This window comes from Leopardus geoffroyi, chromosome D2 (genome assembly GCF_018350155.1).
Source record: "Leopardus geoffroyi isolate Oge1 chromosome D2, O.geoffroyi_Oge1_pat1.0, whole genome shotgun sequence".
Classification (NCBI taxonomy): domain Eukaryota; kingdom Metazoa; phylum Chordata; class Mammalia; order Carnivora; family Felidae; genus Leopardus; species Leopardus geoffroyi.
Genome location: NC_059334.1, coordinates 9,505,885 through 9,527,441, shown reverse-complemented (window position 1 = coordinate 9,527,441; position 21,557 = coordinate 9,505,885). Strand labels below are relative to the sequence as shown.

The 21,557-nt window shown below is 39.5% G+C and overlaps 1 protein-coding gene across 4 annotated transcripts in view; it reads left to right on the top strand.

Annotated features, from left to right (window-relative positions):
• The window catches only part of CHRM3 (cholinergic receptor muscarinic 3), a 527,319-nt gene that overhangs the window by 264,557 nt on the left and 241,205 nt on the right, over positions 1 to 21,557 (top strand). For all 4 annotated transcript variants that reach the window (XM_045437203.1, XM_045437201.1, XM_045437202.1 and 1 more), the window contains one exon: positions 9,721 to 9,823. The gene's annotated coding sequence lies outside the window, so the exon portion shown is untranslated. The remainder of the gene's footprint in view (positions 1 to 9,720; positions 9,824 to 21,557) is intronic.

Genomic DNA, 21,557 nt, shown 5'->3' with positions numbered 1-21,557 from the left:
AGATCTAGCATTTTCTTCCTTTTTAGTTTATTCTTTATGAATCTGTGCCTTTCCCATGGCGCCGGAAGACTCACTGCCAATAACACTGAGCACCACATTAGAAGATGGATGGATGGATGGATGGACGGATGGATGGATAGGTAGATGGATGGATAGATAGATAGATAGATAAATAGATACACACCATATACACACTGTATGCATATATGTAACTTTCTGTTATTTTCCCAACATGATTATCTTTTTGCCGAAAACATCGTGTAACCTTCCCAAAGGCAAGGATGATGACTTACACTCCTTTATATCCCACAGAGACACTAGATCCCTAGTGTATCATACTCTCTACTTGAGTTTTTTTGGAATAATTAAATCTAGAACATCTTGAAAAAGAAACACATGTAATGTCTCTATTCTAAAACTTTCCGACCTTTGTTCTATATAGTCACACTCTTTCTGTTGGACTCCTTTAAGCTCCTATTACTAAGACAAAACATTTTTCAAGCAGATAAAGTCAATTTTTTTAAAAAATTGTGTCCACAGGAAAATTAAATCCCAAAATAGTGGGATTATGCATTACTTTTATGCAACTTGCACTCTTAAATATCCTGGTGCTTGATTGTTCTAGTTCAACAATAAGAACAATTCCCAGTTCATCCATAATGTGTTGGCTTCTGGAAAACAGAATTCTAATTTATCACATCAGAGTGTGATTGCAGAAGCTTATGTTCTTTGCTGGTAATTAGTACATGTTTTTTGTGTCCATTCTTGCTCATTAGTAAAACAGTTTGGGGTCTTATTCACAGAAAGAACGGGTAGTTCTAGAGATAATCAGATCAAGCAGGAAGTGCCATATTCCATGTTATACAACACTGAGAAACTGAAAGGGACATTAATTTCTCTAAAGGGCATCCCTGCCTACATAGCTGAACACCACCTTCTACATCGTTCATCAATTTCTATTCTGACTGACCTCATCCTGAGCTTCAATCTCCCTGGAAAATTCAGGAGGCTCTGTCAGCATGGAGCCTGTTCACGCTCCTGTTAGTCAGGAAGGGGCTCAGCACTTCCGGACCCAAACCCCACTCATGTGACTGCGAGCCTGCAGCCAGCTTTCCCCGAAGTTAGCAAGCATTCTAACGCCTTAAAAGGGAAAAGTAAGATGAAAACAGTGAAGGCCAATTTCCATTCCCTTTAACAAAAATTCTTTCTTGATGTTCGTTGTGTTAAATTGGTGTCTTGGTTCTGTTTGTTTCGATCAACTGGTGAAAGCAGACTTATTATTCCCCTTCATTTAACAAAGTGGGCGTTTCTCTGCACCTTGCTTAGTTTATTCCTAAAAGGACCTCTCTTCTGCAGGCCAGTCTTTACTGAAATTCATTACTGTTTAATACAAAGAACCAGACTCTGACTTAACCAATTTCTCCTCAAATTATTCAGAACCTCACGTGTACATGTGACACACGTTGATTCTCATCTGAGAGCTGTGGTCGACTAAGCTATGAAAGGAGATAAGGAAAGGACAGTAAAGAGAATGTGAGAAAGACCCAGAAGGACTTCACCACATAATCCAAGAAGAAGAATGTGGAGAGGAGGGCATTAAAACATACATCTAATTCCACCTGCTATATCGATGATACTCTTTTAAAGAAATGCAGTCCTCTAGATGTTTAAAACATTTTAAATAAAAAAAAAACTACAGGTTTACTCAAAAGCGGGCAGAACATAACCAACCACCTGTACTCACAGCCTAGCTTCAGTAATTAGCGGCACACGGCCAGCTTGTTTCTTGTAGATGGCCCTCTTTTCCCACAAACACTGGATTGATTTATTTATTTACTTATTTATTTATTTAGAGAGGGGCAAAGGGAGAGAGAGAGAGAATCTTAAGCAAGCTCCATGCTCAGCACAGAGTCTGACGCAGGGCTCGATCCCATGATGCTGGGATCATGACCTGAGCCAAAATCAAGAGTGAGACACTCAACTGACTAAGCCACTGTAGCTCCCAGCACTGGATTACATTAAAAGAAATGCGAGATATGCATATTTCCAAGTGTCTCTAAATTGATATTTTAATATTAAAAATTAATTTTAAAAATAAAATATTTAATCTTTAAGAGATCATCTCTGATATTATATAAGAATTAAGAAGCCAGTTAAGGTTCTGTTTAATGAACTATAGTCAGGTATAATGTATATACAATACTAAGCACCCATTTAAATGTATATTTGGATGAGGTGAAACACATTCATCTAACCATGTTATTACCAGTAAATCAAATCTTGAGTGCACTTCCGTCACCACACCTTGTTCCTTTTATGCCCCTTCTTTGTCTCTTGACACACGCCCTCAGCCCACCTTAAGCCCCAGGTGATCACTGCTGTGCTTTCTGCTTTCTAGATTTCCTTTTTCTAGAGTTTTCTAACAATGGAATCCTATGAGGGGTGCCTGGATGGCTCAGTTGGTTGAGCGTCTGACTGTAGCTCAGGTCACGATCTCATGGTTCGTGAGTTCGAGCCCCACATTGGGCTCTATGCTGACAGCTCAGAGCCTGGAGCCTGCTTCGGATTCTGGGTCTCCGTCTCTCTCTCTGCCCCTTCCCCACTCATGCACTGTCTCTCTCTGTCTCTCAAAGATTAATAAGCATTAATTTTTTTTTTTAAATGGAGTCCTACGATATATATTTTTGTGCCTGGCTTCTGTTGCTCAGCGTAATATTCTTGAAGTTTCTGCATAGTATTGTGAATATGAGCAGTTCATTCCCTTTCATTACATTTTTTATTCCATTGTATGAAAGTATCTAGATTTGCTCCTCTGTGTCCTCTGATGGACATCTGCTTTCTCAGTTTGGTATAATTGTGAATGAAGTTACTCTGAACATGGGTGTAAAAGTCTCTGTATTGATACATGCTTTTATCTCTCTTGGGAAACTAACTAGGAGTTTAATTGCACAGCCTTGTACTAAACATGTTTAACTATACAGTAAACTGCAAACCTGTTTTCCAAAGTGGTCACATCACCTTACATTCCCATCAGCAGTGTATGGAGACAAGAGTGGCTTCCTGTCCTGTCTGGCCAGCACGAATATAGTCAGTCGTTTTAATGTGAGCCATTCTTGTGGGGGCTTGGTGGCTTCTCATGGAGGTTTTATTTTGCGTGTCCTGATTACTAATGGTGTTGAGCATCTCACTCGTCACCTTACCGGACTCCTCAAACTCGGGTCGTCACTTTCTCAATTCAGTGAGGCAGCTGTGCTCTGCCCACTTCCTCTGTCCACTTTCCAGAAATCTTTTCCAAACAGGGAGCCCAGATGTTGTCTTCCCTCATTGGTTTGCCTTCCCTCAGTCATCACAGTCCTGTGTACCTGTTGTCCAGTTCCTGAAAACAGTTATTTCGTTTGTTTTGCACAGTCTTCTAAGGTTCTTTTTTGGGGGGCAAGGGGGAAGGCCAGTGCCGTGTGCAAAGGATTTAGGTTACTCTCCATCCGTGTTACTCTGTCATGGTTATAAATAGAAGTTCAGGTTATTTTCGGCAATTTTCTATATTCTTTTTTTTTTAGTTTATCAAGGACCAATCCCAGAAAACTCAAGTCATATTGTATGGGAAAAAAAAAACAAAAACCGTTCAACTTATCACTTCTGGGCTCACTGTCTGATGGTAAAAGAATATGACACCAAGAAAGAGAAGGGAAAGCATGCCCCTTTGCTGAGCCTGAGGAACTCTGCCAAGCAGGAATGACAGTGGCAGGGAGGAAAGTAAAGCTGTAGAATGTGTGCCTGCCAACTTTCTCCCTTGGGGTTTTAGCCCAGAAAAAGAGAGGTGTGTCAGTGAAAACGAGGTGTGCACAAGACAGGGAGCTATTTCACGTGCAGCCCCGTGCAGCAGCATAGTGAACTCGGCAGTTCAGCCTGCCAGGTCACAGGGAGGCCTTGGAACGTAGGTTCCCGTGTGGCACAGAAAGGACCCCGAGATAGCCGGAGAACCTGTCACTGGGGCTGGGGTTCCATCACGTGGGTGAGGGTGCTTCTGACCTGAGGGCTGCAGCACTCGAGGGCTGAGTTTGCATCACAGCCACACCCTAGAAAAGGCTTCATTGTCAGCAGGAGGCAGGATGAGTTAAATAGAGATGTCTACCCAACGTAGCAGGGCAAGAAAAAGCAGATGGCATACCTACCAGTGGTGAATTGAACTGTAAAGTCCACCAAGCCGGGAGCACTCAGATGGATAAGGAGCCCGGTCCCGTAGGTCAGAACAGATAGAAGTCATGTCTGGAGACAGAGATCCTTTTTTCTGTTCCTAGATTTATTCTTTTGCTGTTGTTCTTTTTAAAGTAATCTCTACGCCCAATATGGGGCTTAAGAACCCTAAGATCTTGAGTTGAGTTTTGGGAACTCAAAACCCTGAGATCAAGAGTTGCCTGCTGTACCAACTAAGCCAGTCAGGTGCCCCTGTTCCTAAATTTATTGAAGGCACACCTCTTTCCACTCCGCATAACACACACACACACACACACACACACACACACACACACACTTTAGAAAAGAAATAGAGGAAGTTGACGGAGATGCTAACTTGTCCAAAAAAGATTAATGGTACCTGAATTGCACTTAATTTTGTGTTTCTTTTTATATACAAATGCATAAATACAATGCGGGCAGAGGGGCAGGGATGCGGTTTGTGAATTTCTAATGATCTGTAAGATTTATACACTTAGGAAGTGCCTTTGCTTTCCAAGAACTGTTGACATGAGATGGGTAATAGTTTCTCTGCATTCATCTCTAGAAGACAAGGAGTGTGTTGGAGCAGCAAATGCCAGGACTTAACTGTCTAGAACCAAGAATGAGACCAAGAGTGGACAGGGGTGAATATGACACCATCTAAGCACTTGCTTGCTCATCCTTAGTCTTACACGAGGCAGAAGCAAGCACCAAGACTCGCTCTTGTTTCTTCAAATGCTCCTTCTTCTTGCCCAGCCAAAGACAAATGTCTTCCCAAAGATGGAGGAGACCTTGCTGGGGCCAAGGGTGATGTCTTAGAGCAGAAGATGAAGCAATGGGAGAATTCTCCAGCCCACCTACTTTCCCTAGAACATGGGATGGAGGGAATGTGAGAAGATGAAAGCATAATACATAGTGGGAAAGACTACTGGTCGTAGATCCATTTCAAATCACATACATTAGCAATTATGTCAACAAATCTTGTAATCTCATCTTAATTTCCAATGGCTGTCATAATACTAAAAACATTTGTTTACACCATTATGTTAAAATATGTGTATTTTGTCCCAGCATCATACAAACCGTGCCTCCTTCCCTCTTCCTCCACTATCAAATAGTTAATTATGTAACAAAATAATATTGTGTATGTGGAAATAATTTAACCATATAAACACGTACTCCAACTGTATTGTGTTTGTGGGTCTATATTTTAATTCAATGGATACTTTAAATGAGTACAGTTTTAAATTATATGGTATGAAGGGGATTAGGATCTCTTAAATGTATTCATCCCTACTCTACCCCTAGCACAACTATTTTCCTTTTCTGGTCACCAGCTAGTATTTACTCACATATGTAGTTTGTTCCTACTTATAATCAGAACATGCAATTTTATATATAGCTTTCTTTATCATTCTCCATATTGCAACTTAATGGCGTTAATCTAGCAACATTTTCTTAGAATCTCCCCTGTTGGATACACAGATTGTTTCCATTATTCACTGTAATGAATAAGGCTGCAATAAACATTTTCCTAAGCATGCCATTTTCTAATTTTGAATTATTCCCTTGGGATGATTTGTAAGATTAATAGTCCAAAGATATGAATATATTTAGGGACTCTTAATATAGATATGGATCAGATGGGGGGGGTCCACGGGCTATATATATGTATAGTACCACCAGAACTATATGAATTTATCAATTGTTTTCCCAGTAACCTCATCTGCATTTATATTTTCTTGCTTATAATTTTAACATAATATGTGTCACTTTTTAAATTTATTTGTATTTCTTTAATTGCTCTTCAGATTTTGAAAGTTTACATATTGCTTTACACATGCCTTACTATTAGTGAGCTTAATCAGGGAAATCACTGAAGTATCATTCAAGCATAGGTTCGAGTTCCAACTCTGAATTAGCCTCTCAAAAAAAAAAAATAATTTCTTCAGTTACGACTTAGTGACAATGAGGCCTGCATTACAAAGTTGTTGAAACGATTGGATGAATTAATCAATGCCTCATGAGTTAGCAGCACATGGGGAATTGTTACTTCTCTCTCTGTCTCTGCCTCCCTCATCTCATCTACCAACCCTCGTGCCCCTGACTTCCTCTCGCATGGATTATGCACTCACGCTCTCTTGGTACACAGTTTTATAGGACCCGCCTTGTCCTTCCAGAGTTTACATCCATGGGAGCTCTTTGTCAGCGTTCTCTAGAGAACCGATCTCTGACTTGCCAACAAGTGCTGACTTATATTGCACATCGCTGAAGTCAGATCTGTTGGAGCACGTGTGAACTTACTTGAGTGTTCACACAAACATGTGGGTAATACACTCAGTATGAATGTCTTTCTATAAATTACTCACTTTAGGATTCTGTGTATAGTCCAGTTTCTCTTTTAAATGTCTCTTCTCCGAGTTTCCTTCCACTAGTCTTTTCAGAGATATTTTTATTTGTTTATTTGCCTCTTGGTGCTGGTTTCGGGTCATACTTTATCTTAATCTTCCACTTATTGTGTCCCACCTGAGAACACGCGTCCTTCTTCTGGTAACAAGTGCAGTTGGTCAAACAGTCGTAAGACAAGCCGATCGCTAGACGTTGCATTCTAGATGATACTGTCATCTGGATTTTGTCCATCTTACGTCTAGTGTGTTTTCCAGGCATTATCGCCCAGCGGTTGCCTGGAGTTGGTTTCCATCTTGAGGACCTTTGTGGCAGGAGCTGTCTTTTCAAGCAGTCATTCTCCCTTAAACCCAAAATAATTCCAAATACGTTATAAAGTATGAGAAAGCCTGTGAGCAAGCATATGGTTTCTCAATTGGAAAAGCATCAAAATTGTAAATTCCTGTCCTCTTCCATGAGGGCAAGGCGGTTTGGGGTCTACCAGAAGATCTTCCCATCTCTCACCTTCATGACGGGAAATCGAACTGAGTAAGATGTGTTCTAAGCAGTTCCACTTCGGGATTTTAAAAAGAGCAAAAGGGGAGGAGGGAGAAGCAGGGAGAAGAGTTCTCGACAGTCTTTTCCAGCCTCAGCAACTGTATTTCTCATCCTCTAGAGAATGCCACGGGCTCCTTTCGATTTTTTATTTCTTACATAAGCCTTCTCTTTATGTGTCACAGGCAAGGCTTCATTTTTGCATTGCTAAACCTGCTTTCCTGCATCTCTGTGCCCACTCTCCCCATTTTTAGATGTTACACATGAATGCTGGCCTCTTTTCCTATCTGAGCAGATGCAACAATTCTTACCCACATCCTTCTTACCCACATCCAAGCCCTTCATCCCCACACTGCACCAGCCAATGTTCAAGTACTGATGATTTCCACCAAGCCTGAGGGAGGCTCCTGTGTAATAGTTAAATCAACAAAGGGAATTCAAGGATCACAGCTGGGTTTAGACACAAAGACCGGTTTTTCCATTGCTGGTGAGTGGTACACAGCAGCCACCATGCCCGCAATATGCCTGCGCAGAGACATCTAGCACTGAAATACCCAAACTCACAAGGTGAACGGAACGTGCACTTACAGTCACGGTCTTGTTTCTCTGCCCCACACTTGCACTCATGAAGCCGGGACCAGAAAGGGTGATATTAGAAACGGTGTACTTGTGCCCAGAGCCCAACTTGCACACAGCAAGAAAGCTGTTGACATGAAACAGGACAGTGACTGTAATGGCCACACCGCGTTCATCGCTGAATCGCACGCGCTTCTTCATGAACCCTGGCATCCTGAGCCTCTCCCTGCAGCTGACGGAGGACTGGCCCCAGCTTGAACCTCAGTCTGCATGACTCACTTTGTGGTTTGATCAAGTCCCCTTAGCCACAGTTTCCCCTACAAAGTGCAGGGAAGGTCACATTGTCCTGCAAAGAGTTCATTAAGCTAGAAGGAGATAATGTGCACGCAGGATTTTGGAACAGGGTTCAAATTCTCTACAATTACCAGGGTAGTTGTTTTTGTTAGCGCCGTTAGGCTGATTTACAGTAATTTAAATCTGTAAAAAGATGTTCTGCCATTTGTTTGTGTATGTTCCACTTTCCTCACCCTGTTGTGCACCAATTAAGGCGGCTTTCAGAACATGCCGTTCTCCCTCACAGCTTCCTGCGTTTGAATATGCCGCTTGAATATCCTTCTCCTCCCCTCCACCCCCATGTCCCTTTGTCTGTCTGCCACTTTCCTACTCAGCATTCAAGACTCAGCTTAAAGACCTCCTGACTGGTGATGCCCACCTCTGTACCCTCTCTGTACCACAGTCGGGCAATTACTTGCCTGTATTGGGATGATCTGTGTCCAGTGTGGTCTCTTCCATTTGACTGGACCAGGCTTGTCGAAGGCAGAACCAAGTCTTACTCAGTTTTCACCCCAATACCTGGTTCATGTTATTCACTCAATAAATGTTGATCAAAATGGTGAGTGAATGTCAAATACTTGGTGCCATGAAATCAATTGTATTAATCAGGTGAGCGATTCTTTGCTTCTTTGCTATAAATTTATGAAGGAAACTCATCACTCAGCTTTCTATAAGTGGTATACATATATATTCATTTTGTGTACGTATTAAAGGGGAAAGCTAATAAAATACTCCCGGGGCTCCTGGGTGTCTCAGTCGACTCTTGATTCCACCTCCAGTCGTGATCTCATAGTTTGAGAGTTTGAGCCCCACATTGGGCTCCACAAGGTGGAGCCTGCTTGGGATTCTCTCTCCCTCTCTCTCTCTCTTTCTCTCTCTCTCTCTCTCTCTGCCCCTCCTCCTCTGCTCATGCGTTCTCTCTCTCTCTCTCTCAAAAAAAAAAAAAAATAACTTTAAAAAATACTCCCAATTATTTGAAGTTTCAAACCGAGGACATGTGACCATGTGACAGAGACCATAAGATGTGATGTTTATGTGGAGAGGTAAGTTATACAAATTCATTGTTTCCCCAGTAGCTGCCATGAATCACTCATTCAGCAGGACACCAACACATATTATAGAAGAATAGGGTTTCTTGATGAACATTTGGAAAATTCTGGGAAAATCTCTATTTATAAAATTTATCATTTAATTACAATGTCATCTCTGGAGGAGTAGGAGAAGGCTGGTCAAAAAGTAACAACCTTCCACTTATAAGATAAAAAAATACTAGGGATATAATATACAGCATGATGACTATGGATAATATTGCCATATGACATATATGAAAACAGTTAAGAGAATAAATTCTGAGAGCTCTCATCACAAGGAGAGAGAAATTATTTTTCTTTTCTTTTTTGCTTTGTTTTTATTGTATCTATATGGGATGATGGATGCTAATAACTACACTTACAGCAATAATGATTTCACAATATATGTAAATTAAATTTATTAGGCTGTACATCTGAAACTTACACAGTGATGTATGTGAGTTATATCTCAACAGGACTGGAAGAAAGTGAAATGCCATCTCACAACTTAGCTTTCCGAGTATCATTTTGTCTTTTGTTTTGGTTTAGATTAACTTCCTTTTTCATTATTTTGTTTGATTTTCAGCTTTCGTGGTAACATGGCCCCCGTTTTCCTTCTACAAGAGAAATTCAGCACACAGCAGAGTCCTTGATAAATTGGATTAGTTTGATGATCCCACTTGGAATAGGTATGTAGAACTTCAATATTTTCTTACTTAGTGTTTTGAACCCTTTTTATGATTCAACAGGAACCATTTCTGCTGTCTTCCTGCTCACTGAGAATGGAATTTGCTATGAGGAGTAAAACTGACGGGTCAGAGATGACCTTTGTCTTTTCTGCTTCGAAGTATGTGTTTGCGACTTGCAAGGCTCCGGAAGATGCCTTTCTTTTCTTCCTCGTGTGATAAATACACATTGAGAATACAGTCATTCCAGGAGAGGGAGGAAATTCTATGCTCGTAGGATTCTGAAAATAATATTAATCTGCAACTCTTTGAACATCAAGTATATGAAATATGACTGATGCTCTGGTATGTTTATGAGCATAATATCTGTAGTTCAGTGCTGTAATGGAAAGATACAAACTTCTTTTTTCCCAAAATTAGGCCAGGCTTAGACAAAACTGAATACTAAATTACAGACTGAATAATTGCACATGTGAATTAATTAATCATCCCCGGATCACTGGGGTTTTGTGACAATTACTCCCTTGGTGTATCATCATATAAATATGATATAAAAACCACAAAATACAGTATCTGACAGTTTTTCTATATACAGAATTCTTTTGAAGGAAATGTTCTATAACTAGATTCTTATAAGGTATAAGCCTTGTAACTCTTGATTTGATCCAGTTAAGACTACTTGGATAACTACTGTGTGTGTGTGTGTGTGTGTGTGTGTGTGTGTGTGTGAGAGAGAGAGAGATATTATTACTAAGGGATATTTTATTATAAGATTCATTGCTTTCTTGTATTCAACTTTTAAAATATTATTAGGAATATGGTAGGCTTGTTGAGATGCTGGCAAAAATTTAGAAAAGTGTCCCATCTATATAAATTGTATTTTCAAAAGTAAAACTCTGTAACAACTCTCCCGTGCCCCACCCCTCAAAAAAAGTGTTGAAAACCACATTTCAGAAGTAGCACAGACTTGAGAGTTAATGAGACATGAGGACCTAGCTTTACTACTTAACGCATTACCTTAGGAGAATCTTTTATGTTTCCTTAGGAAGAGTGTTATTACTTAATTTGAATGGGAGGAAGAAGATAAATTAATTCACAGGTACAATGTATGAAGTCCACGAGGCCACTTTTATTCTTAATGAAGTATCAGGTAATTAAGGATTGTGTTTCCAAGAGTCTCCAAAGAATTTCATTCCTTCGTTCTGTGAGAGTCTGAAATCCATAATTAGAGTTTAACTGCCTGATTTAAACAGAATTTGCAGCTGGTCACCTACATGTTAGATCTGTCTTCGTTTGTTTATTTTTACAAGGTTTTGTTTTGGTTTTTGGCCCACACAAAGTTGATATGTATGTATTTTAAACAATTACCAAATCAAAAAACCCAGGAGAGTTCACATAAAAATCTAGGTTCCCAGTCTCCTCTTTCTTGGTCAGTGACACTACAATTAAACCAGTTACTTATTTAAGAAATCTAGTTGCCATACAAGAAACTTCCCTCTTCTTAACCTCTCCACATCTACCCCATCAAGTTCTCCAAGTTCAGCCCTGACTCCGTGGTTCTCAACCTTTATGGTGAAAAGATGCTGGTTCCCAGGTTGCACCCAGAAAAGGAAGGCAGAATTTTTTTTAAAAAGCTCCTCAAAAGATTCATATGTGCAGGTGGGGTTTAGAGCCACTGCTCCAAAATCTTCATTCGTGTCTGTGTCAAATGCCACCACCCCTCCCCCCACGCAAGTGAGACCTTCCCGTCTCACCAGTGCCCTGCAGTGGTCCTGAATTCACCTTCTCACCTCTTTTCTGATCCCCAGTCAACCCATTCTCTGCCCAACAGCCAGAACGATTGTTTGTAAATAGAAAAACACCTGGTCAGTGCCTGCTTACACCTCTTCAGTAATAACAGCAATAACGAAGATCACGGATAATGATCATTTATGCTTTGGTGGGATGAAGTTCAGGTTTGTTGAAAGACCGAGTCCCCCAAGTGGTGAATTTCAGGACAAATGGGGGAAAGGGCATAAAAGGTATAACTGAAAATACCAAGGCAGTTTTGTTCCACACACACCCCCAAATAAGGCTTCTGGCCGAATCTTCTGCTGGCCTGTTCCTCTAGGCAGTGACCCAGAGGCCAAAAATAGTGCTGACCTTTCCCACAAATTGCCACCCAATCCATGTCCTGGTCTCCCATGACCATCAGGAGGAGCAAAGGGATTTCATAATTTGTCGGCGACACTATTATAAGATTAATTTCATGGCGCAGCCACCAAAGTTTATTAAATGTCACTCCCTCAGAGTTGCATGATTCACCCAGCAAAATACAATGATATTGGTAAATTTTTAGGCAGAATAACAGAATTAAGGGTGTGTATTTGTTGGGGGGCGGGGGATGATGGTTACAGCTAGGATCTTTTTTCCTATAGCTCATAGATGTAGGTCTTTCTTTTCGCCAATAAATAATGTAAATCCAGTTATTTATTTGAGCTGCAGTGGAGACGTTTTTTCCTCATGTGACTGTATCGTGATTTTATAGACCACTGTATCAGCCACTGAAATCTTTTCTTTAGATTCTAAGCACCCCATCACTGTAGATGTTGCGCTTTCCACGGGGAGGGCAGAAGATAAGGTTTTCATCAAAAAGTACACTCTTTGAGGTATAGTGATGTTGTTTCATCAGAGTTTTAAAAGATACCAGTAAATGCAAACCGCTTTGGTGCTGAGTGGAAACTTGGATCCCTGTCGGCACCCCATGCACGTGGCATAATCGACTTTTATTTCATGCTTTTATTTCATGCTGTCTTATATACAGAACCTTCTGCAGTTCACCATTTCCATTATTAAAAAGTTCAAGGAGCTGCTTTAAGAACCTGACAAAAATGTGCATTTGACATTCAGGTAATGGAGACCAGTAAAGAGGTTATAAATGCAGCTACCTAGGTGTTGAATTAAGGCCGGGGGCATGGCTACCTTCTTTACCCTACATTATTTTCATCAGTGAAGCTAAAGTGTGTTTGGGGACCTAATTTACCCAAATAATATGCCTGTGCAGAGTTATCCTTCATTTAAGAAAACAGTTGATATTTTAAGCTTCCCCTAAACGTTTAGTTTGGGGGAAAATGGAAAACAAAATATACGGAGAGAAGCACACATGCGTGCATGCACACACACACACACACACACACACACACACTCACCCACACACACGGACCATCCCAAGAGACACTGGACAGGACCCTGCTTGCTAATGAGATGCCCACACATTTCTTTTTGGGATCAAGGTGGATTGGTCTTGTATGGAATTCTCTGTGGTGAATAGAGCTTTAATAAGGCCACAGATTCCTTTCATGCTGTTTTAGGAATTTCTTTGAAAGGATTCAGGCAGTGACACCCCTTGTGTTTTAGAGTTTTACATTTGTACAGACAAAGCTTTTCAAATAATAGAAAGCCATTTTTCTAAATTCCTTATATCCCCGAGTCCCTGGGTTCTGGACAGAAGAAGATTAAAATCTCTATAAAATCTACCATATCGCGACCACATGAACCAGCTATTGAGGGAGAAAGTAATAGCATCTGAAATGAACCTTGTGTTAAGCGTCCTTCACTTTGTATTTTCTACTACTTTGCTCATTTTCTATTAAGTCTTTTTAATCAGAGAGCTCCCTAAAACTCACATACAGTTGATTCAGATTAATCTTTAAAATCGAATATAAAAGGTAAATACATATTATGTTTGTTAAAGAGCAGACACACTATGAATGCTTGTGAATACTGAAATCATTCTGAAAATTCATATTATCTTGTATTGTTATATCAAATGGCTCCAAAAATATACGTTTGTCACAGATATTTACTACTGCATCAGACTTTTTCTTATTACTGTCATTCCTCTAGCACCTCGTGTTGACTCTTTTTTTGTTGTTGTTCTTTTTTTTTTTTTTTTTACCTTTTTTTAAACTTCAATTCTTTTTAGTAAACATACAGTGCAATATTGATTTCAGGAGTAGAATCAGTGATTCATCACTTAGGTACACCCAGTGTTCATCCCAACAAGTGCCCTCATTTGTACCCATCCCCCATCTAGCCCATCCCCCACCCACCTCCCTTAGTCAACCCATAGTTTGTTCTCTATCATTAAGGGTCTCTTGTGGTTTGTTTCCCACTCTTCTCTTTTCCACTGCATATGTTTATCTGTTTTGTTTCTTAAATTCCACATATGAGTGACATCATGTGGTATCATACAGTATTTGTCTTTCTCTGATTGACTAACTTACCTTTACGTAATACATTCTAGCTCCAACCACATCTTTGCAAATGGCAGGATTTAGTTCTTTTGATGACTGAGTAATATTTCATTGTGTGTGTGTGTGTATATATATATACACACACACACACAATGAAATATATATATATATATACACCACATCTTCTTTATCCATTCATCAGTTGATGGACATTCGGGCTCTCTCCATAGTTTGGCTGTTGTTGATAATGCTGCAGTAAACATTGGGGTGCATGTACCCTTTCAAATCTGTATTTTTGTATCCTTTGGGTAAATACCTAACATTGCAATTCCTAGGTCATAGGATAGTTCTATTTTTAGTTTCTTGAGAAACCTCCATACTGTTCTGCATAGTGGCTGCACCAGTTTACATTCCCACCAACAGTGCAAGAGGGTTCCCCTTTCTCCACATCCTCACGAATGCCTATTGTTTCTTGTGTTGTTAATTTTACCCATTCTGACAGGTATAAAGTGGTATCTCATCATGGTTTTGATTTGTATTTCCCAGATGATGAGTGATATTGAGCAACTTTTCTGGTGTCTGTTAGCATCTGGATGTCTTCTTTGGAAAAGTGTCTATTCAGGTCTTCTGCCCATTCCTTAACTGGGTTATTTGTTTTTTGGGTACTGAGTTTGATAAGTTCTTAATAGATTTTGAACATTAACCTTTTATTGGAAATGTCTTTGCAGTTATGTCTTCTTCCATTTTGTCGGTTGCCTTTTAGTTTTGTTGATTGTTTCCTTCATTGTGCAGAAGTTTTTTATCTTGATGAAGTCCCAGTAGTTCCTTTTTGTTTTTGTTTCCCTTGCCTTTGGTGACATGTCTAGGAAGAAGTTGCTGTGGAAAGGTCAAAGAGGTTGCTGCCTGTGTTTTCCTCTAGGGTTTTGATGGTTTCCTGTCTCACATTTAGCTCTTTCATCCATTTTGAACTTGTTTTTGTGTATGGAGTAAAAAAGTGGTCCAGGTTCATTCTTCTGCATCTAGCCATCCATTTTTCCCAGAACTATCTGTTGAAGAGACTGTCTTTTTTCCAGTGGGTATTCTCTCCTGCTCTGTGAAGATGAGTTGACCATATAGTTGTGGGTCCATTTCTGGGTTTTCTATTCTATTCCATTGGTCTATGTGTCTGTTTTTGTGCCAGTACCATACTGCTTTGATGACTACAGCTTTGTAATAGAGCTTAAAATCCAGAATTGTGATGCCTCCAGTTTTGTTTTTCTTTTTCAGGATTGTTTTTGGCTATTTGGGGTCTTTTGTGGTTCCATACAAACTTTGGGATTGTTTGTTCTAGCTCTGTGAAAAATCCTGGTGGTGTTTTGATAAGGGTTGCATTAAATGTATAAATCGCTTTGGGTAGTATAGACATTTTAACAGTATTTGTTCTTCAAATCCGTAAGCATGGAATGCCTTTCCATTTCTTTGTGTCCTCTTCAAGTTCTTTCCTAAGTGTTCTATAGTTTTCAGAGTATAGATCTTTTAACCTCTTTAGTTAGGTTTATTTCTAGATACCTTATTGTTTTTGGTTGCAAATGGGATTGATTCCTTGATTTCTTTTTCTGCTCCTTCATTATTGGTGTATAGAAATGCAACAAATTTCTGCAGGTTGGTTTCATATTCTGTAATTTGCAGAATTCATGTATCCGTTCTAGCAGTTTTTTGATGAAGTCTTTTGGATTTTCTACATACAGTATAATGTCATCTGCAAATAGTGAAAGTTTGACTTCTTCTTTGCTGATTTGCATGCTTTTCATTTCTTTTTGTTGTCTGATTGCTGAGGCTAAGACTTCCAGTACTATGTTAAATAGCAACAGAGAGAGTAGACACACTTATTTTTTTTCCCCATTGAGGATGATATTAGCTGTGGGTCTTTTTTATATGGCCTTTATTATGTTGAGGTATGTTCCATCTATCACTACTTTGTTGAGGGCTTTTATCAAGAATGAATGCTGTATTTTGTCAGATGCTTTTTCTGCATCTATTGAGAGGATCATATGATTCTTACCCTTTCTTTTATTAATGTGGTGTATCATGTTGATTGATTTGTGAATATTGAACCAGCCCCAAAGCCCAGGAATAAATCCCACTGGTCATAATAATCATGACCTCTTGAGAATAATCATGTTGCCTCTTGAGAGCGAATATTTTAGAATGAAACATATAGTCTTCCAGTATCCTCCATGCTTGGACTCCACATTAGATTTTAGTAAATATTTTTAGAATTTGTAGAATGAATAATTCAAATGCATTTTGATATTAGACACAAGCAGAGGAAATACCAAAGCTAGGAACGGACTTGGTACATAGAATAATGAGCAATGGAAATGGTAATTCATCAGATCAGAGATTATATTTGATACGCTCTGCTGAAGCAGAGAGATGGACATCATTTTTAAAGGATTTGGATAAAGTAAAAAAGCCAAGAAGGCTAATATTTTGGTTAAGAACTCATCCTGATTTTATTAAGGCCATGGCCGTTGACTTCCTTCTTCACCAATATTTTCATCTTTAATTTTTTTCTGCCATGTTGAGGAGATGTTCTAGCCTGAAGATTCCTAACTGAGATGCCTTATCTCTTGAAACTTTTCTAGAGTCATGTGGACAACCATTAAAATGTAGAGTACTACAGAGTGGCTATAAATACTAGTCTGGTATAGAAATAGCTGCACTAGTGAATAGTTTGGTGGCTTCTAATTCTGTCCAAGTAAACTCTAGGAAGTACTTGAATGTCTTCCACATTTCCATCTACCTATCCATTAAATCTCTGACTTTTCTTGGCAAAGTTCAAACCCAATTAAAGATGATAGACTTTATATTACTTCTCTTTTGCATTTTAGAAAAAGAGTAGATGGTCCAAATGGATATGATGGTCTTCACAATACTATAAGCCCTTCATACGGAAAGTTATTTTTCTCAATAATAGTGAAATTTCATTTCAAAATTAGACTGCATTCATAGTGTAACAACACACAGTGCCTTGGGAAAGAAACAGTTTCATATATTTAAGGTTCCTAAATCATATCCTCCTATTTGGGAGAATTTAAAAACAAAGCAAAACATTTTCTTTATCAGAATAATAATATGATCAATGATAACTTTGATAGTAAGTATTTTGAAATAAAGAACTTCCATATTTAACTTTGCCTTTTCAATGTTCAATCATATTTTTCTTTACATTATTAATATTCTAAAACATCTTCATCTACTCTTGTTTTTACTTGTGTATCTTTTCTAACCTATAAAATAAAAAGGTTTTAGATGGCTTAGCACAATAATAAAATAGAATAATTATAAATGAAATAGAAAATTAAGGGAGGGGTGCCTGGGTGGCTCAGTCAGTTAAGCGTCAGACTCTTGATTTGGATCAGGCCATGATCTGGTGGTTGGTGGGATTGAGCCCCACATCGGGCTCTTTGCTGACAGCTTGTTTGCAATTCTTGCCCTCTGCCCCTCCCCAACTCAGTGTGCTCACTTGCTCTCTCTCTCTCTCTCTCTCTCTCTCTCTCTCAAAAATAAGTAAATAAACATTTTTTTAAAAAGAAAATTAGGGGAGGAAAAAAGTGTAATTAAAACCAGAGAACCAAGAAAGAAAGAAATATCAGTCACAATTAGGCAGACCCTAGGGACCAGAAGTTACTACTGTTGGTCTTTAAGCTTGACTCTGAGTTTCCTGGCAGCAAAATTTAGTTAGGCAATTTTGTTATCTGAAAAAAAAAATCTCACAAAAAGCAAGTACTGTACTGCCTAACATTATCATATTCATTCTGTAAAAAGAGAAATTGCACACTTGAAGGAATGGAAATTGTTTATGATGCTGTGGGACGATTGAACTCATATTAAAGCATCACAATATGAGGAATGAGCTACAGCTATCCTGAACTGTGTGTATCTATCATCAGCATCTATTTATATTTGAAGTCCTGTTTCAGCTAATGGTTGAATGAAATCCATTGAAGTCAGGAATTTGTATATTGAATTCCATTAGCCTTTTAACCTCAATGGGCACAGAGGTCTTGATCATATCTTCTGTTCTCTACCACCGTCAACATTAAAATTTTTTTAAAGATTTTATTTTGAAGCAACCTCTACACCCAATTTGAGGCTCAAACCCACAACCCAGAGATCAAGAGTCTCATGCTCCGCTGACTGAGCCGGCCAGGAGTCCCTGTCAACATTAAATTTTGAATGATGGTTTATGGAATCAGGTTGAAGCTATAGTTTCAAAATTGCTGTCTAGATTCTCACAAAAGTGGAGGTAGTTTTATTGTTTCAAATTCTTTAGTTTATTTCATTTGGCATAAAATCACATGGCCGCCTAACACTGTTTTTATTAGGTTGGCTAATACCAGACATACATATTTTTAATTTTGTTACTCTGTAAGCTTTTGGGGAAAAAAAAATGAATGAGTCTTTATATGTTTTTGATTAGGATCATTGAACAAAGAGTAGTAAACTGCTACATATTTCCCTAAACAACTTCCTGCATTAATCTATTGCAATATGAGTATTGTGATTAATTCTCGTAAAAGCATGGCACACAACTGGATCATTTTAAAAAGGAAAAAAAGGGAATCACATTTTATGTAAGCCACATGGTATAAGATAGAGTTAAGAATCCCTATGCATGAATTCTGGTCTTAAAAGATTGAAAGGACTACTTTCAATAAGGAAAAACCAATGGAAATGAATCCATAAGAAAGAATGAATCGTCAGTAAAACACGCCTCTTCTATGTTAACATATAGCTTGTTTCCAAATATTGCATTGTAACCAACACAAAGTAGAATTAAGTAATGAGGGGGCAAAATTTGAAATTTATATTCTTTTTCCACTAATTTCTTATGACTTTGGGCATATTCTTTTTTTTTTCCTAACAACCTTTTTATGTTTTTTTATTTTGAGCATATTTTTAACTTGTGGCTGCCATATAAGTTCTCCCTATTTAGAATAAAAGATAAGTTTGAGAGCCTGTCTCCAGGTATTAAACAAAAGGTCAACATGGTGGTACCGAATGCTGTTTTTCTGGGACATTTTTTCAACTTACAAAGACCATTTTAAATTAAATTGATTATTTTTGCAAACTGGTGCAGTTGCTCTGGAAAACAGTGTGGAGTTTCCTCAAAAAAATTAGAAATAGAATTACCCTATGACCCAGCAATTGCACTACTAGGAATTTATCCAAAGGATACAGGAGTGGGGCGCCTGGGTGGCGCAGTCGGTTAAGCGTCCGACTTCAGCCAGGTCACGATCTCGCGGTCCGTGAGTTCGAGCCCCGCATCAGGCTCTGGGCTGATGGCTCAGAGCCTGGAGCCTGTTTCCGATTCTGTGTCTCCCTCTCTCTCTGCCCCTCCCCCGTTCATGCTCTGTCTCTCTCTGTCCCAAAAATAAATAAACGTTGAAAAAAATAAAAATAAAAAACAAAGGATACAGGAGTGCTGATGCATAGGGGCACATATACCCCAATGCTTATAGCAGCACTTTCAACAATAGCCAAAGTATGGGAAGAGCCTAAATGTCCACCAACTGATGAATGGATCAAGAAGGTGTGGTTTATATATACAATGGAATACTACTTGGCAATGAGAAAGAATGAAGTCATGCCATTTGCAGCAATGTGGGTGGAACTGGAGGGTATTACACTGAGTGAAATAAGTCAGTCAGAGAAAGACAGAGATCATGTTTTCACTCATATGTGGAACTTGAGAAACTTAACAGAAGACCATGGGGGAAGGAGAGACTCTTAAATACAGAGAAAAAACTGAGGGTGGACTGGGGGGATGGGGGAGAGGGGAAAATGGGTGATGGGCATTGAGGAGGGCACTTGTTGGGATGAGCACTGGGTGTTGTATGTAAGCGATGAACCAAGGGAATCTACCCCCAAAACCAAGAGCACACTATACACACTGTATGTTAGCCAACTTTAAAATAAATTACATTTTAAAATATAATAATTAATTAATTAACTAATTACATTGATTATTCTGAGGGTGCCTATGTGGCTCAGTCAGTTAAGCGTCCAACTTCAACTCAGGCCATGATCTCGTGGTTTGTGAGTTCAAGAACCATGTCGGGCTCTGTGCTGACAGCTTGGAGCCTGAGGCCTGTTTCAGATTCTGTGTCTTCCTCTGTCTCTGCCCCTCCCCCCCCCCCATCAAAAATAGATAAACATTTTTTTTAAATTTTATTAAATTGATTATTTTTACTGCTATGCAGTTAAAACTTGAGTATCACCATTAATCTGCTCGACTCTTTCCCATTTTCCAAGCACTGCTATGGTCCAGTCCCCATGTGGGAACCCTAACACATATCATTACTTCACATTACCTGATTTCAGAGCAGCGCTGGGAGATAGGTAATATCATCTTCACTCTGCATGTAATAAACAGAAATGTATTACAGCAAAGTTATGTCATGAGTAATTCCCATCTCCTTACTAAGAAGGATAACCCAAGAAAACCAGAATTTTTGCTTTCTCAGCACAAAACTCTTATCCATCAGCGCTTCGCCATCAGGGTTGTGTTGTCCCCTGTGGGACATTGGGCAGTTTATGGAGCCATGTTTGGTTGTCAGGGGGAAGCGTCCCTGGCATCTAGTGGGCAGAGGCTAGCGATGATGCAAACTTCCTGCGATGCACAGGGAACCCATATGCCCAACAAGGAATTCTCCAGATCAAAATGTCCGCAGTGCTGAGGTGGAGACGCCCTGCTCTAAAAAAGTGCCTTGTGAGGGGCTCCTGGGTGGCTCAGTCGGTTAAGTGTCCAACTTCAGCTTAGGTCATGATCGCACAGTTCGTGGGATCAAGCCCCTCGTCGGGCTCTGTGCTGACGGCTCGGAGCCTGGAACCTGCTTCAGATTGTGTCTCCCTCTCTCTCTGCCCTTCCCCTCCTCACGCTCTGTGTCTCTCAAAAATGAATAAACATTGAAAAAAATTTCTTTTAATAAATAAATTTTTAAAAAGTGCCTTGTGGAGAGTATTGAGTAGTTAGTGAAAGGCTATAGATGTGCATAAAAAAGGAAAGTGTATAGGAAGTGAGTATTCTGACAGGGACACTGGGGAGAGTGAGTCTGGGGGCTGAGGGGGAGTGTCAGGGGCAGGAAGGCTTTGCGGATGGAGCCAGGAGACACGTGGAAACATGTATGAAAGGGAGCTTTTCTCCTCCTTTTTGTTTTTTCTTATTTTTTAAGTTTTATTTTGAGAGAGGCAGCACAAGTAAGGGAGGAACAGAGAGAGAGAAAAAAAGAGACAGAATCCCAAGCAGGCTCTACACTTTGAGCTCAGAGCCTGCCACGGGGCTCGAACTCACAAAATCGTAAGATCATGACCTGAGCTGAAACCAAGAGTTGGAGGCTTAACCGACTGAACCACGCAGACGCCCCCTCTCTTTCCTTTCAAATACAGGACAAGCTGTCTGCCCTCTTCAGGCTCCAGCCTCACTCAGCATCTCTCTGGACTTTCTTGGCCGTTTC